We start from the raw sequence: 17,426 nt of genomic DNA on the forward strand, positions 1-17,426 counted from the left end.
GAAGAAGGTAAAATTTTCTTGGTCGGATACTTATGAGGAAAGTTTCAAAAGGCTAAAGGATAAGCTAACTTCAGCTCTGATTTGACATTGCCTGAAGGTAATGAGGGGTTTGTGGTTGTGATGCATCCCAAGTGGGACTTGGTTGTGTTTTGATGCAGCATGGGTAGGTGATAGCCTATGCTTCCAGGCCGTTGAAGGTGCATGAGAGGAATTATCCTTCTCATGATTTAGAAGTTTTAGCAGTGGTTTCTGCATCTTTAAAAATAAAAATGAAATATTTATTTTAACCCACTTTTAACCATAATATTTTAAATCTTATTTGTAACTATGGAAAGTAGTAGTGGTGCAAATTATGAGAAGAACGAAGATCATGCACGTGAAGAACGAAGATTATGCACGTGAAGAAGAGAAAATCAAGATTGATTTGCCAAAAAAATTAGGCCAAGGGGAGATTTATTAGGATTTGTCCTAAATTTTATACTTTACCTGGTTTTCTACCATAATTAGAATTACCTTTTTTTTATGAAAAAAATCTCCTTGTTTAGAAAGTTCCCTTACCTATTAGGTTTTCTAGTAGGTTTATTCTTTTAGGAAGGATTTCGTTGTTTTATAAATAGAAGATCTCTCTTCTCAAGTCATTAAACAATACCATCCACAATGTAGTCATCAAAGAATCTTGTTTAGGGGGAGATTTCTCCCAACATGTTTTATTCTTTTTCAATAGGTTTAAATTTTTTCAATATTATTTTTAATATATAGGTCATTTGACCAAATCATATTAATAATATATTTTTTGTATTTATTTTTCGTTGGCATCTGAATAATCACCATCTTGGTTTACAAACTTTAAGACGCCCTCTCGATTTCGAACCCAACAAGTGGTATTAACGCTTATGATTTAAAGGTTTAATGGTGTGGTGAGACGAGATTAAACAGGTTCAATGCGGTTTCAAAATCAAATTACAACCAGTTTGATATTAATGACTATTTTTTCTAGCTACATATGGAGATAAAGTTTTAAGGATATTTCAACATTCATGTTGCTGTATCTTTAAAAATAAAAATAAAGATTTATTTTTAACCCACTTTTAATCATTAATATTTTAAATGTTATTTTTAACCATGGCAAGCAACAGAGATAAAGATTATGTGAAGATGAAAGATCATGCACGTGAAAAAGGTGGATCAAATTATGTCAAGAAAATCAAGCCAAAAAAGGGAGATTTGTTAGGGTTTTTACCCTTATTGTCTTACCAAATTTAAATTTTATTTTTCTTAGAAGAAAAATAAAAGTAATACAATAAGCAATTAAGATTATGTGAAGAACAAACATCATGCACGTGAAAAGGGTGGATCAAATTATGTCAAGAAAATCAAACCAAAAGGGAGAGATTTGTTATGGTTTTTGCCCTGATTATCTTACCAAATTTAAGTTTTATTTTTCTTAGAAGGAAAATAAAACTAATACCGTAATTATTTTTACTTTTCCTAAAAGGAAAATATAAAACTTATTCATAATTGGCAAACCTCTTTCTTGGAAGAAAGATTTTGGAACTCATTAAATAGAAGACCCCCTTCTCATACCATAATACAATAGCATCCACAATGTAGTCATTATAGATTCTTGTTTAGAGGGAGATTTTCTCCTAATAGTTTTTATGTTTTTAATATTACTTTTTAATATGTACGTCATTTGACCAAATCATATTAAGAATATGCTTTTAGTATTACTTTCGTTGTCATTTGAATTATCACCATCTTCATTTGCAAACTTTAAGCATCCGCATGACGCCCTCTTGATTTCGAACCAAACAAGTGGTATCAGAACTTATGGTTCAAAGTTTCAATAGTATGGTGAGATGAGATTAAACAGGTTCAAAGTTGTTTCAAAATCAAGGTGCAACCAGTTTGGCGATAATAACGATTTTGTCTAACTACATGTGAAGATAAAGTTTTAAGCATATTTCAACATTCCTGTTGCTGCATCTTTAAAAATAAAATGAAATATTTATTTTTAACCCACTTTTAATCATAATAGTTTAAATCTTATTTGTAACCATGGCAAACAATAGTGGTGCAGATTATGTGAAGAACGAAGATCATGCACGTGAAGAAGAGAAGTTTAAGATTGATTTGCCAAAAAAATTAGGCCAAGGGGAGATTTGTTAGGATTTGTCCTGAATTTCCTACTTTTCCTGGTTTTCTACCATAATTAGAATTACCTTTTTTAATGAAAAAAATTTCCTTGTTTAAAAAGATCTCTTACCTATTAGGTTTTCCAGTAGGTTTATTCTCTCAGGAAGGATTTCGTTGTTCTATAAATAGAAGATCTCTCTTCTCAAGTCATTACACAATAGCATCTACAATGTAGTCATCAAAGAGTCTTATTTAGGGGGAGATTTCTCCCAACATGTTTTATGCTTTTTCAATAGGTTTTAAGTTTTTTCAATATTATTTTTAATATATCGATCATTTGACCAAACCATATTAATAATATGTTTTTAGTATTTATTTTTCGTTGTCATCTAAATTATGACCATTTTGGTTTACAAAATTTAAGACGCCCTCTCGATTTAGAACCTAAAAAGTGGTATCAAAGTTTTTGGAAGTAGTATGTATTTGGATTTATTTGATTAATTTATTAATTATGATAAAATTAGATTTAGATATCCACCAAAATATTATAAATATTATTTAGATGAATAACATACAGAAATTACAAAAATATAAAGAATTAAAACAAATAATATCTGAAAAATATAAAGAATTAAAAATAAAGGATAGAAAGACTACAGTATAACATAATTGTCAGAGTTAGTAAAAATTCAATAAATGCACAAAAAGAAGAAATATCAAATTTAGAATCAACAATAGATAGTCTAGAATATATACATATATATATATATATATATCAATATAACCTATATACATTTAAATGAAATGAACAAAGAAGAATTTATAATAGATGAAAAAACATATGAAAATCATAAAGGATCAAAAATAAAAATAGTATTTTCTAATTTAGGAAGAAGATATATGAAAATAGGTGAATATTTATACTTATTGTTAGAAAAAAAGAAATAAAATTAGAAGATAAGTTGGCCGCCATGGTAAAAATAGAAAGAGAAAACGAAGAAATAGATAGAAAAAAGGAAATAGATAAAATAAAACAACAAACCACAGAAGAAATACAAAAAGTAGAAGAAACTAAAAATAGTAGGATTGCTGAATTAGAAAAAGAACTACAAATGCTAAAAGATTTATATGAAAAAAGAAAGAAAGAAAAAAAAAGAAAAAGATAAAGAACAAAAATTATTAAACGAGATAAATCAATTTAAAGAAAAATTAGAAATAAAAAATAAAGAACCAGAAACCAGTGAATTAGAAATAAATACAATAGATGCTGAAGAAACAGATAATTATGATTCGGAAGATAGTGAAACATATACAAAAATTCTAGAAAACATAGGAAAACTAGAAATTAATGAAAAACAAGAAGTAATTAATAAAGAAAATCTAGAACTAATAAATACAGAAGTAAATACTCTAGATAAAAGTATAATACCTAGTACATCAGAAATAAGAAATCCAACATATAATTACAAAAGTAAGTTTAAAAGATATAATCCAAAGGATGAATATAATAAATGGACACCTAAACAAATAATTAATTACAACTTTTTAGATTTACATTATGCAATAGACACAAATAAAATAATACAACTATGCGTAGGATATATGTCAAAACAATTATTAGATGATAAAATAGATACAACAAACACACCAGAATATATAGAAAACACATTAATAGGAACAGTAAAATTATGGTTTTTAAACCTAGCCGAAACAAGTAAAAAGTATTAAGATCTGATAACAAAACAGAAGGAACATCAACAACTACTACTATACTACCAACATAAATATTAAAAAAATATGAAATAGCTATGAAATGAATTTAGCAGTATGACTACAAAAGAAAAAGAAGAAGAAGAAGAAGAGAAAAATAAAGAAAAAGATATAAATAGAAATTTAATGTTAAAACTAGCAATATGTAATATGTGCTATATAGATGAGTATACGTGCGCATTTAAAGAATATTATTATAAAGGAACATATAATATAGAAGAAAGCAAAGAAATAAAAAGATTATATTTTAATAAATTACCCGAACCATTTAGTTCAAAAATAATAAAAATTTGGGATGAAGCAAAAATAGTAGATACCCTAGGAGTCAGAATAAAATTTTTACAACAATGGTACAGAAATCTATGTGAAAACATAGAGAAGAAATAAAAATGGAAAAAACATTAATAAGAAATTTAACATGTTGCAAAGATAAAATAGCACTTCAATTTGGATATGAAGAAAGATATTATAAGAAAAGAAAAAGACATAAGAAATATAAGAAATACAAGAAATCAAAATACAAGTATAAGAAACCAAGAAAAATATATTATGTAAAAAATTATAAACATAAAAGACCATATAGGAAAAAGAAATCTATAAAATAATGTACGTGTTATAATTATGGAAAACTCGGACATTTAGCTAGAGATTGTAAATTACCAAAAAACTCAAAAAGAAACAAATATCAGAAATAAAAATAGAAAATACAGAATATATGCAGATAGATTATATAGATTATGAATTAGAAACTGAAGATGGTATATATGAAATTTTGGAGAATGAAACAGATAATGAAATAAATAGTGAATTCGATGAATCAAATGACTGAAAAAGATATAAAAATGAACCAAATAACTAAAAAAAAATATAAAAATAATAACAAAGGAAGAAAATTTAAATAAAGAAGGAACAGATCAAAAAAAAATATTTGATAGTCATATATTTGATGAAATAAAAGGAAAAGAGTTAGACTTAAGTGTAGAAAAAATATTTAAAATACCAACAATAAAAAATATATTTAGTAGAAAAAAGGAAGAATACTACATAGTAAGCCAAAAGGAACATGTAATAGACTGTAGATATGCAAAAGGAAGAGCTAGTATACCACTAGTAACAAAAAGAATAATTAATAAAGAAATAAAAGATATAAAAAGTAAAGACACAATAAAATATGTACACCTTGGAGGAACAAAGATATTGATAAAAGCGTGTTTTAGAGAAGGAATAGAAACACCAATAGAATTATATTTAGCATATGATTGAATTATAAAACCAATAGAAAAAATTATAATAACTGCTATAAAAGGAAATTTAATATACCAAAAATTTAAATTTATAATAAGTGCGAATTATTCAGTAGCAATAACAGATAAAAATATAGATAAATCATTAGTATTATATTGGAAAATATCATGAATAGAACTAACCCCAGGAAGTAAAATATTTTCAGCAAGATGTAAAAATCTATATGTATTAACAACAAAACATAAAATAATTGGAAAAAATAAAATTAATAAAATACAAATAGAAAGTCCTTTTGAACAATTTGTAAAAATAATTGATAATAATGATTATAGTTACAAAAATATAGACATAGAAAAAGATTTAGAAATAATAAATGATAGAATAAGTACATAAAAAAGAATAGCTCATGAAAAATCAAAATCATCAAGCTCATAAAAAAGAACAAGTTATGAAACAACTTCAACAGTTAATTCAAACCAATATTACATTTCAGGAACAATAAATGAAAAAGAATATTTAATACTCTTAAACATAGGACAAGAAGAAAATTATATAGCAAAATATCTAGTAAAAAGTGAAGAAATAAAATCTAATAGTAATATATGTCCAGATCTACCAAGAAGTCTAATAAACATTAAGGATATGGCAGGGAAAAAAAATAATAATAGGAGTTAGGAAAATAAAAATAGAATTTGAAATAAAGGAAGAAATGCAAAAAGCAGATATAATATTAGGAATAAAATGGTTCGAACAAGTAAAACCATACAATATAGAACATACACAATTATCTATAACATATAATAAAGAGAAATTATTCATAAAAAGAACTTTAACATGATATGAAAATATATGTACTTATAAAAATAACAGTAGAAGGATATTATAATAGGTATTATACACCTATGATAGATACAGGAGCAGAAGCAAACTTATGAAGATACAACTGTTTACCAGAAAGTAAATGGAATAAATTAAAAACACCAATAGCAGTCAAAGGATTTAATAATGAAGGAAGTTTAATTACATATAAAGCTAAGAATGTAAAAATACAGATATAGGATAAAATAATAAAAATAGAAGAAATCTATAATTATCAAAAGATATGCTTTTAGGAATGCCATTTTTACATAAATTATATCCACATATAATAACTAAAATAGATTGGTCGTTTACAACACCATGTAAACAAAAAGTAAGAGTAAAAAGAGTTATTAATAAAATAAGATAGAAAACTGATTAGATAGAAGGAAGTGAAAAAATTACAGAAAAGTTAGAAAATATAAAAAAATATAGAAGACACAGTAGAACTAGTTGTATTTTCGATAAATAAAAAGGAAATAACCATATTTTCAATAGATAAGGTAGAAATAATAAAGAAAAAATTAAGACAATTATATAGTGAAGATCCACTAAAAGGATGGGAAAAACATAAAACTACTATAAAAATTAAATTAATAGATAAAAATAGCATAATAACCCAAAAACCATTAACATATAATTTTGATGATTTAAAAGAATTTAAAATGCATATAGATGAATTATTAGAAAAACAGTATATACAAAAAAACAATAGTAAACATAATAGTCCAGCATTTATAGTAAATAAACATAGTGAACAAAAAAGAGGAAAAAATAGAATGGTTATTGATTATAGAAATTTAAATGCAAAAACTATGACATACAATTATCCAATACCAAATAAGCTATTGAAAATAAGACAATACAAGGATATAACTACTTTAGTAAATTTGACTGTAAATTAGGATTTTACCACTTAAAGTTAGATGAAGATTCTAAGGAATTAACCGCATTTACGGTACCATAAGGATTTGATGAATGGAATGTATTACCATTTGGATATAAAAATGCACCAGGTAGATATCAACATTTTATGGATAGTTATTTTAAATAATTACCTAATTGTATAGTATACATAGATGATATACTACTATATACAAAAACTAAAAAAGAACATTTAAAATTATTAGAATAATTTACAGATATAATAGAAAAATCAGGAATAAGTTTAAGTGAAAAGAAAGCTGAAATTATGAAAAAACAGATAGAATTTTTAGGAATACAAATAGATAAAAGCGGAGTAAAAACAACATATAGTACAAAAAATAATAAATTCAAAAGAAGAACTAGATACAAAAAAAGAAATTACAATCATTTTTAGGATTAGTAAACCAAGAGAATATATACCAAAATTAGCAGAAAACCTAACCCTTTACAGAAAAAATTTAAAAATGATGTAGAATATAATTACAATGAAGAAGATAAAAAAGAAGTTCAGAAAATAAAAATACTTTATAAAGAATTACCAAAATTACAATTCCTAGACGAAAATAAAAAATTTATATATATAGTAGAAGCAGATGCAAGTGAATATAGTTATAGAGGAGTACTTAACTATATGTATGAAAATGAAAAAATAGAACATCATTGTAGATATTACTCAGGTACATTTAATGAAACGGAAATAAAATGGAAAATAAATATAAAAGAATTATGTCCATTATATAAATGTTTATTAGCCTTTGAACCATATATAGTATATAACAAATCTATTGTGAGAATAGATAATACCCAGGTTCGATGGTGGTTAACAAGAAAAATACAAAACTCAGTTACGACGAAGGAAATTCGGAGATTATTATTGAATATATTAAATTTTACATTTACGATTGAAGTAATCAAGACTGAAAAAAATGTTATTACAAATTACATATCAAGACAAAGCTACTCAAACTGATTTACCAATGGAAGAAGCTGATGTCAAAGATACCCAAACAGACTTAATATTACAAGTGTTTGAACAAATGAAGTTATTACAAGAATGAGTTATCACATTAACTACTGAACTTACAAATGTAAAAGTGTAGGTTGAGCACTATAAAAAACAGGAAGCTATTAGCAAAGATACTGTGCAGGAAGAGCACATTAAAAAACTAGACCTAGAAGGTGACGATGAGAAACACCTAAAAACTTAAATTATTAACGAAATTACAGTTACAGTTGCAGGCGCAAGTGATGTATCCAATGGAAAAAATATAGTCACTCAAAATAAACTTAAACTACCAAAGAAAAAGAATTATAACCTCAATTAGATATTCTCAAAACCATATACACCAAATATATAAAAATCAGAGTCATCTATACTTCCCCAGATACACACATATTCCAAATCACTCAATCAACAAAAGCAGACTTATAACCATATCACTCGTACATATATTGATAATATTTATAACTTACAAAAATTATTAAATACAAAACCTATCCATAGTGAAGATTTAGCAAAACAAAACCAAGGATATATTACACAAAAATGTCAGAACTATAACAAACTTATTGCTTTGCCTTGCACTGGTGCAAGCTTAATTTCTTCATGTTAATATTATGGGCTATTATCTACTGTTTACACAATTACTGGAGAAGAGTTAACAAGAATTCCAGATATTCAAAAAAAATTTATGGATTATAAAAGGATTATGAAGGGACAGTTATTTTATGTTCGTTTCTACTCAGCACCAGCAGAAATATTATTTCATGAAATAAAATAGACAATTACTGTTGTCAAGATATGAATTACATGAGATTATATCATCCCTGAAGAAATATGCGAACAAGAAGAGATAACCAAAAATCAGATACCAAACTTCTACCGAAACAAGAATGTTATTAGACTTAGCAGTATATTGACTGAGTTAGCAAATAATTATATAAATCAAAACCCAGTTTGGATTTACTATAACAAAAATCAATTATTGGTTTACTCTACTTGTAAAATATTAGAGAAAATAACAGAGAAGAGATAAGAAAATGGGTCATAACGATCCTAAAACCAGAAGAGTCACTAGTCACAAGATCTATTACGAAAGGAATTATTTTAGAAAAAGCTATGGATCAATTCTATAAATAGGTTGGCCAAAGATACGATGACCACATATGCAACAGATGTAGTGGAAGACACAACTTTATTCCAGATGTGATGCTACAATAGCAAGAAGATAAAAAAAAGTAACGAAGCAATAATGAAAGAAGACAAGATATTAATGGAAGAAAGTGACATATGAAGATAGAAAGAGACATATTGAGAAAAGATGAATTATCTTTACGTAAAGAAATTATGTAGTTATTATTTTTGACTTTTTGAGTCTTTGATTTTTTGTCTTGTATAGCTTTATAGCCTTTTGACTTTCTGTAACATGTGAATTATTAAGTAGGATACGTGTAAAGTTAGGAATAGTATAGAACAGGATACACGTTTTCTTTTTAGGATTATAAATAGCAGAGCATTTGCTTAGTTAGAGGCAAGACTTTCATGTGTTGAAAGCAAGCCTCCTCTTTTGTAAAGAAAAAACTTTTGAATTATTTAATAAAAAATAGGTATATTTCCAAGGAAAAGCTATGACTCAGACAGCTATGGAAAATCTAGAATTATCAGATTTACCAAAACAGGTATTTATATTTATGATTATGAATAGCTAAATTCATAAATTCCTAACAATCATGATATGATAAAATAAGTTGATGATAGTTACTTTATAGTAGAATTATTTGAAAAATAGCATGTTAAGAAGTTTATTAGAAAAGTGGAAAAGGAGAAAAATTTCTAAGAACTATGTCATCCTAAAGGTGAAACCGGTGAGGCAAGAAAGCCGTGATAGGGGAGTAGCCAGAGTAAAGGTGTTGTTTAAGGGAAAGGTATCCAGATGATCATGCTAATAGTGACCGAAGAACATGTTATTTAAGAATAATCTAGTATATAGTAATCTAAAATGATCATATTTTGTTATGTGTATGATGAAGGGAATATTTTGGAAAAAGCATCATATAAAAAATGAATACTTATTTATCTGACGAAATGGTAGATAAATTTAAAATACTTGTTTTGTATGTACTTAAGGATATAGAAATTGTAGATATAAGAAAAATTATATTGGAAAAAATATTTGATAAATATTTTATGACTAGAATAAATTACATACCTCACCTACCTATTTATTCTTACAAATACTTACATACCAAACCTACACATCAACAATGATAAATTACGTATATTTAGAATATTGAAAAGAGGATATAAAAAATATACAATTAATAGTAAAATTAATGAAAACAAATTTAGAAGAATATATGAGAACTAGAGATATAAAATATATAGAATTCCTTAATGAAAATATAGAGGAATTATTAAGATTAAAACAAACAACTAATAAATACTTTGATAAAGCAATTAACTACTAAAATTCAATTCCAAGTTATCTAAGTTATTCGTAGAAACCTAAGCATAATATGGATAATATAACAAGATATATATCTGATGAAACTAAGATACTAGTTTTATATATCATAAAAGACTTAGAATTAGAAGACATAAAGAAAATAATATGAGAAAAAATATTTGATTATGAAGATGAGTTACTAAGTACTAATTGGATAGAAGATGAATTAGAAAATATAGATTTCTATGGTAGAAATAATTCAGACAGTTATTATTCAGATGGTTATTATACAGATTAAAAATGCTAGAATATATTCAGACAGTTGGAGAAAAACAAAGTTGGCTATACGAAGAAATTAATTTTAGAAACCAGCTTAGAAAAGGAAGAGAACAATTAAAAGAAAGATTAATTTGGATAAATAAAACCATAAAACAACTAGAATTAAAAGACAGTTTAGAATATGATTTAGACATGAAATTATTCATAGACGAAAAAGATATGATAATTAACAAAATGGATAACCTAGAATTTAATATCAGATATAGTACAATTAGAATAAATTATTACAAAAAAATTTGCATTATCACAACTACTTTAGGATAAAATGATAGACTATGAGTATTTAAAATATTGGAGACAAGATATGGAAGAAATAAGATTAACAGAAATACTTATGAAAGAAAATTTAATTGAATATTTTAGAATAAAAGATATAGAATATTTAGAATATATTCAAAATAATATACAAGAATTACAAAGGCTAAGAGAAAAAACTAAAGAATATTACAGTAAAGTATTTAATCAAATACCATCTAATCACCCCCCAAGATATGAACATTAATAAAATTAAAATAAATACACTAAAAATAAAAATATTTAGAAAAGTTAAGAAATATCCACGCACAACTAAAAATAGATCCATTAGAGCTATAATAGATCTATTTAAGTTACCCGAAAATCCAATAATGTGATGAGACGAGAGTAAACAAGTTCAAAGCGATTTCAAAATCAAGCTACAACCAGTTTAATGATAATGACGATTTTGTCTAGCTACATGTGGAGATAAAGTTTTAAGCATATTTCAATATTCCTATTACTACATCTTTAAAAATAAAAATAAAATATTTATTTCTAACCCACTTTTGATCATAATATTTTAAATCGTGACAAGCAGTAGAGATGAAGATTATGTGAAGAACAAAGATCATGTACCCAAAGAAGGTGGATCAAATTTTGCCATAATTTTCTTACCAAATTTAAATTTTATTTTTCTTAGAAAGAAAATAAAAGTAATACCATAAGCAATTAAGATTATGTGAACACCAAAGTTCATGTACGCGAAGAAGGTAGATCAAATTATGTCAAGAACATCAAGCCAAAAGGGGGAGATTTGTTAGGGTTTTTGCCTGATTTTCCTACCAAATTTAAGTTTTATTTTTCTTAGATGGAAAATAAAAGTAATATCATAATTACTTTTACTTTTTCTGAATGAAAAATATATAACTTTTCCTTATTTGGGAAACCTCTTTCTTTGAATAAAGGTTTTGGAACTCTATAAATAGAAGACCCCCTTCTCATACCATAACAAAATAACATCCATAATGTAGTCATTAAGATTCTTGTTTAGAGGGAGATTTTCTCATAATAGGTTTTATGTTTCTCAATATTAGTTTTTAATATGTAGGTTGTTTGACCAAATCTTATTAATAATATATCTTTAGTATTTATTTTTTGTTGTCATTTGACTTATCACCGTCTTTGTTTGCAAACTGTAAGCTTTTGGATGACGTCCTATCGATTTCGAACCGATATGCTCTTGTGTTATTTGTGAACAAGAAATATGCTTCAATGAGTATCCTACTTTGCACATGGATGATTTGTTTGACCAGCTTTAAGGTGCTTTTATATTACCAAATATTAACTTAAGGTTAAGCTATTGCCAATTGACATTATTGATTTTGTATTTAGAAATCTATATAGAAAGTCTTGGGTGCTTTGATTGAGCTCAACATAATTTTTAATCTGCACACACTAAGAAGAAGTCTTAGCAGACTATTTAGATCCTCATAAAAATGTTGAGAGCTTGTGATATTGATTTTGAGGTCATTGAGATGATTAGTTTCTTTTTAAATCATTTGCATATAATAATAGCAACTATATGGTACACGTATAACATCATTTAGATGGGTGATACTTCGTTCGTTTGTTGATTGGTTTAAAATTGAGAAAACAAAGTTGTTGGGCCAAACTTTGGTCAATGGGCTATGTGAAAAGTCAATTTCATACATGAATGACTTAGGTTAGCTTAGAGAAGAAAAATTCCTATTTGGATTGACGGAGTCCTGACTCTGTGTCCACCAAAAGGTTATCGAGTAATTTTGAAAGTATTCCATGAAGAAGTGATTTATCTCATAAAGAAGAAAAATCTAGTCTCAGATAATAGGCCTATATAAGATACTCGAATAGATCAATGAAGTGGCTTATCTACTTGCCTTACCACTTTTACTGTCAATATTATTTGGTATTTAATGTGTCAATGATTTAAAAGTATGTTAGTTACTCAACTGACTTTATTCAGTTGAGATGTGCTAGTGGACATGGATTTGTTTTATAAGGAAGTACCTCTAGAATACATTAAGACATGATTGCCAATTACAGGTGAAGAAGATTACTTTGGTCAAAGTGATGTGGCAAAACCATCTGGTTACAAAGGCTACTTGGGAGGTTAATTAGGATTGGAGAGAGATGTCTCCATTAATTTGAGAAATTAGGTATGATTCTAAGCTTTTTCTTGTAGGAATATTCATTTAAGTGGAGAAGAACATAACAATCTTATCCCATTTTGAGTACAATTAATGCAATTTGTGTTTTGAATATTTTTATATGTTGTTATAATGATTTATGACATTAGTATGATTGGGTTGAGAGTCAAGGGGCTTGGGTATATTTTGAAACACAAATTAAAAAGGTCAATTTTAATTTTTATTGTCTAGTGCATATATGATATCAAATTCCAAGCAATCATGGAATTGTTGTCTGGTGACACCATATGTGGTCACACAAGAGGGAGATGTGAATGTGAGGCTAGGTAAAATTTACTTTATTGATTGTTGAGATTAGTGGTGTGATACAGAAACTTCATAAGTTGACGATTGTAGGGAAGGCCTAACCTACGAGTTTATATAATAGAAGCTGAGAGTTTGTGTTTGTGATCAACCGTTAGTAGAAAATCAGTTTAAGCTTGAATCATTTTCATTGTAAGATAATAAAAGATTTTAACTTATTATTCTATTGAATATGGTTTTCCACAAAATTCAAGTATGTTTATAATTTAGAATATAACAACTATTTTTTATTTCTTTCTCTGGATTTAATATCGGCCACTGATCTCATATTTTAGGCACCGAAATTAGATAAATAGATCAAAAAAAAGTTTTCAACCTAAAATAAATAAATTGAAAATTAGATACAAAGAGAATTATTGGAAAGAAGAACATTTGGAAGAATAAATAACAAAAATCGTTTTACCAGATTATTCACAGGAGTGGCATTGACTTTATTCCACCATAGTTCAAGTTATGTATGACGATTAAAAGCGTCAATGAATGCTCCTCTCTGTTTTTGATCAGTTTCTTTGGGAAAAGCACTTAGGAATTCTGACCTTAATGCTGAAATAACCAAATTGGAAAAGTATAATGAGAAATATAACTGATTATGGGGAAGAGAAAACAATTGCATAGGTCAAGTAGGAAGTATGTGTTTTGTTACATTTTGGTGTCAATTCAACAGATATATACATAAATTGTTCCCCAACCGAGCTGATTTTATAAACATTTTATTCTAATGTCAAGCATATGTATGTATATATAGAAGTAATGTATTACAAATGAATACATCATTATGAGTGTGCATGTGTGCATATATATATATATATATATTTACTTCGTAAAATTTTTTTTGTCAATTAAGAAGTTCGTCTTTAACTCTCTTTTATTATGATATCGATTAAAAGAAGTTTTTCATGTGCACTAACTCATAAAACAAAACTTTTCCACTTCCGTGATCTATTTTAATAAAGTATCATGGCACAAGGCTTAACAAATCTTTATTAACTCCAAAGGTTTTTAATCATTGACATAAAGTATAGTGCACATTATGTAATATAATATTCAATCCTTGTGTACATAAGAATAGAGAAAGCAAAGCATGATCATTTTGTGGATGATTGATTCATGATCGATGAGCATGACAACCTAACTTATTTTCTTTGGCTTAAACAATCCAAAAATTGATGAGGACATTATAATAGATAAATTGCAAAAATAAGTACTTTTATGTAAAGAATTCACTATAATTACTTGAGAATGGATGTCAAAATGAAAAATTTTAAAATTATATTATAATTATTTGTGATGATTCATCCCAACGTTATAGCATTATCTAAGGCGTACATACCCAATCCAAAAAATGATGAGGACATTATAATAGATAAATTGCAAATAAGTACTTTCCTATGGAGACTTCACTGTAATTACTTGATCAAAATGGATGTCGAAATGAATAATTTTAAAATTATATTATAATTATTTGTGATGATTTGTCCCAACGTTATAGCATTATCTAAGTCGTACATACCCTATAAGAATTTCCACTAGAAAGAGAATCGATAAAATCTCAAGGAATGGTGGTTTTTGATAAAAATTTGTTGTTATGTGCCTTAGTGGCGATTTGTGAGTCATTATTTAGTATTTGATGGTATTGTGTTCACTATAGGTTGGACAATCAGCATAGTTTCTTGTAGAGAATTTTGGGATGATAACTGGATTCATAGAACTCCAGTTATAGAGGTTGTCGTGTTGGGATAACTCCGTGATGTCCTAAAGTGAGTTGGTCGATAATGTCTACTAGTACATAGTTTTTTATACTAATACTACCGTGTGCTCTTCTTTGTTGAGTGCAGACTATGCTATCAAGACTCCGATGTGACATCATCTCTAGACGTACCAATTGATTTGATCTGAGGGTGAGCTACTTGCATTTTAGGCTACCCTAAGTCTTTGTAGTTCTTGTTGTCTTTCTTTCAGACAATGGACTTTTTTTAGTTGTTTTTAGATTATTTTTAGACATTGATTTTGGATTAGCATCATTGGATAGCGACTTTCGGGTCTTGTAGATGAAATAAATAGTAATTTTATATTTACTAATTATTAGTTTTTTAAATATCTACTATTTATCTTGAGATTATTGTTATTTTATCTTAATTGATTAATTGAGTGGGTTTAAGGCTTGGGTTAGATGATTCTCCCATCAGAGGGTTAGTGTGGGTGCCACTTACGATCATTTTAGTCATGAAAAAGTTGAATCAGAGCCTTAAGTTCATTGGGCTCATTGTACAAGGACATGTCTAGCTAACTCTTGCAAAACGATACAAAGACGTTGATAGTTTTATTTGAGAGGCTATAAGACATTAGAAAAACTCAATTTCTTCTTTCTTTCATGCTATTAATTGATTTCAATTGATAGCTGGTGAACCAAATTGGTATATGACCTTTTTCACAATTAATCTCATCGATAGTGAGAACATTTTCAAAGAAAGTAGTGGTGTCAGTTCAAGTAAAATCAGCGCCGATACTTTAGTTTTGTCGGTGATTCAACAGGTTTAGTAGGGATCGATGTTACATCTATAGCTCATGTAGTACAACATATAAGAGTGTAGTATTCCGTTGAATACGACTTCCTTGATTGATGAGGCTTCAGATATGGGAATCTTTTTTAGGTAGGAAGTAGGTCCAGTGATGATCGAAGATAAGTGTGATTTTTTTTGCAAATTTATCAAAATAAAGCCTCTAATCTTCTATGGTTATGACTATTGATAACACTCAAATTACGCTCTTGAATGGGTGTAAGCGATCATTGTCAATATAAAACCCAACTAGGTTGGGGTCAAATTCCACAGGAATAATTCTTTGGAACTGACCACTCTTCTTTATATCACTAACGATTATTTTTGCCAGATCGATAATTTCACTGATCTTTATCTAGATTTTTTTTGGAAGCTTTAAATACCAGGGATTTTTCCCTTTTTGCATCATTCTTCTCCATCCCTATCTTATTCTTGAACTCATGGGTTTTTAAATTTCCAAACAATTCATCCATGGTGAGGGTCTACAGGTTTATGGCTTCAGCTATGACATCTAATTTTCTTTCCTAGGACTTAGGAAGAACATCATGCATTTTTCTAACTTGGTTGTACAAGGGAATAACTTTACCTGAGCAGTGAAGCTCATTCATGATAAAAGTGAACCTTGTCGAATTTCTTGGATTGTTTCTCCTTCTTTCATAGTGTAGGGTTCATACTGAGTAGTCAGTATGTTGACTTTTGAGTCAATCACATTATTCGTACCTTCATAAGAAGTCTCCAAGTAATCCCAGATCTCTTTAGTATTTCCACAAGCTGAGATCCAAATGTATTCATCAGGACCTATGTCACACACTAACAGTTTCTTAGCCTTGTAATTCTTTTAATCTTTTTTATGTCTTCATCATTGTAATCTCTCATTAATAACCATACCTTTATCCTCTCCTTATTTGACTTCTTTAATAAGAATATGAGGACTATTAAGAATTATGTCCATTAGTTCACAATCCCCAGCCATAATTAAGTCAAACATCCTGGTTTTCCACCGCCCATAATATTACCCTTTGAAACTGTGTGGTCTAGTTATAGATTACCCTACTTTTAGAATAAGTAGAGAAGCCATGCAAGCCAATAAACTTTAGGTTTGAACCTTTTAGAGTAACCTGACTCTGATACCAATTGTTGAAACATTGAGGGTTTCACTGCACAATGAGGGACCAGGTCACTCAAAATGAATCTCAAGAAAAGTTTACAAGAATAACCAGGAAGTAAGAGACAGTGAAGGAAGAGTAAGAACACAAGAATTTTTACATGGAAACCTAGAAATAGAAAAACCACGGCTTGACTTCACAAGCACCAAGGAAATCCTCCATAATCAACCTCCTCATTACAGTCTAGATTTTAGC

The 17,426-nt window shown here is 27.6% G+C and overlaps 1 long non-coding RNA gene across 1 annotated transcript; it reads left to right on the forward strand.

Moving 5' to 3' along the window:
* The first annotated feature begins 9,468 nt into the window (after positions 1 to 9,468).
* Positions 9,469 to 15,674, forward strand: LOC107853071. Its single transcript, XR_001669649.2, has 3 exons — positions 9,469 to 9,615; positions 13,041 to 13,153; positions 15,343 to 15,674. It is a non-coding gene; the product is annotated as an uncharacterized LOC107853071 (long non-coding RNA).
* Positions 15,675 to 17,426: the final 1,752 nt, after the last annotated feature.

This window comes from Capsicum annuum, chromosome 3 (genome assembly GCF_002878395.1).
Source record: "Capsicum annuum cultivar UCD-10X-F1 chromosome 3, UCD10Xv1.1, whole genome shotgun sequence".
NCBI classification, from domain to species: Eukaryota; Viridiplantae; Streptophyta; class Magnoliopsida; order Solanales; family Solanaceae; genus Capsicum; species Capsicum annuum.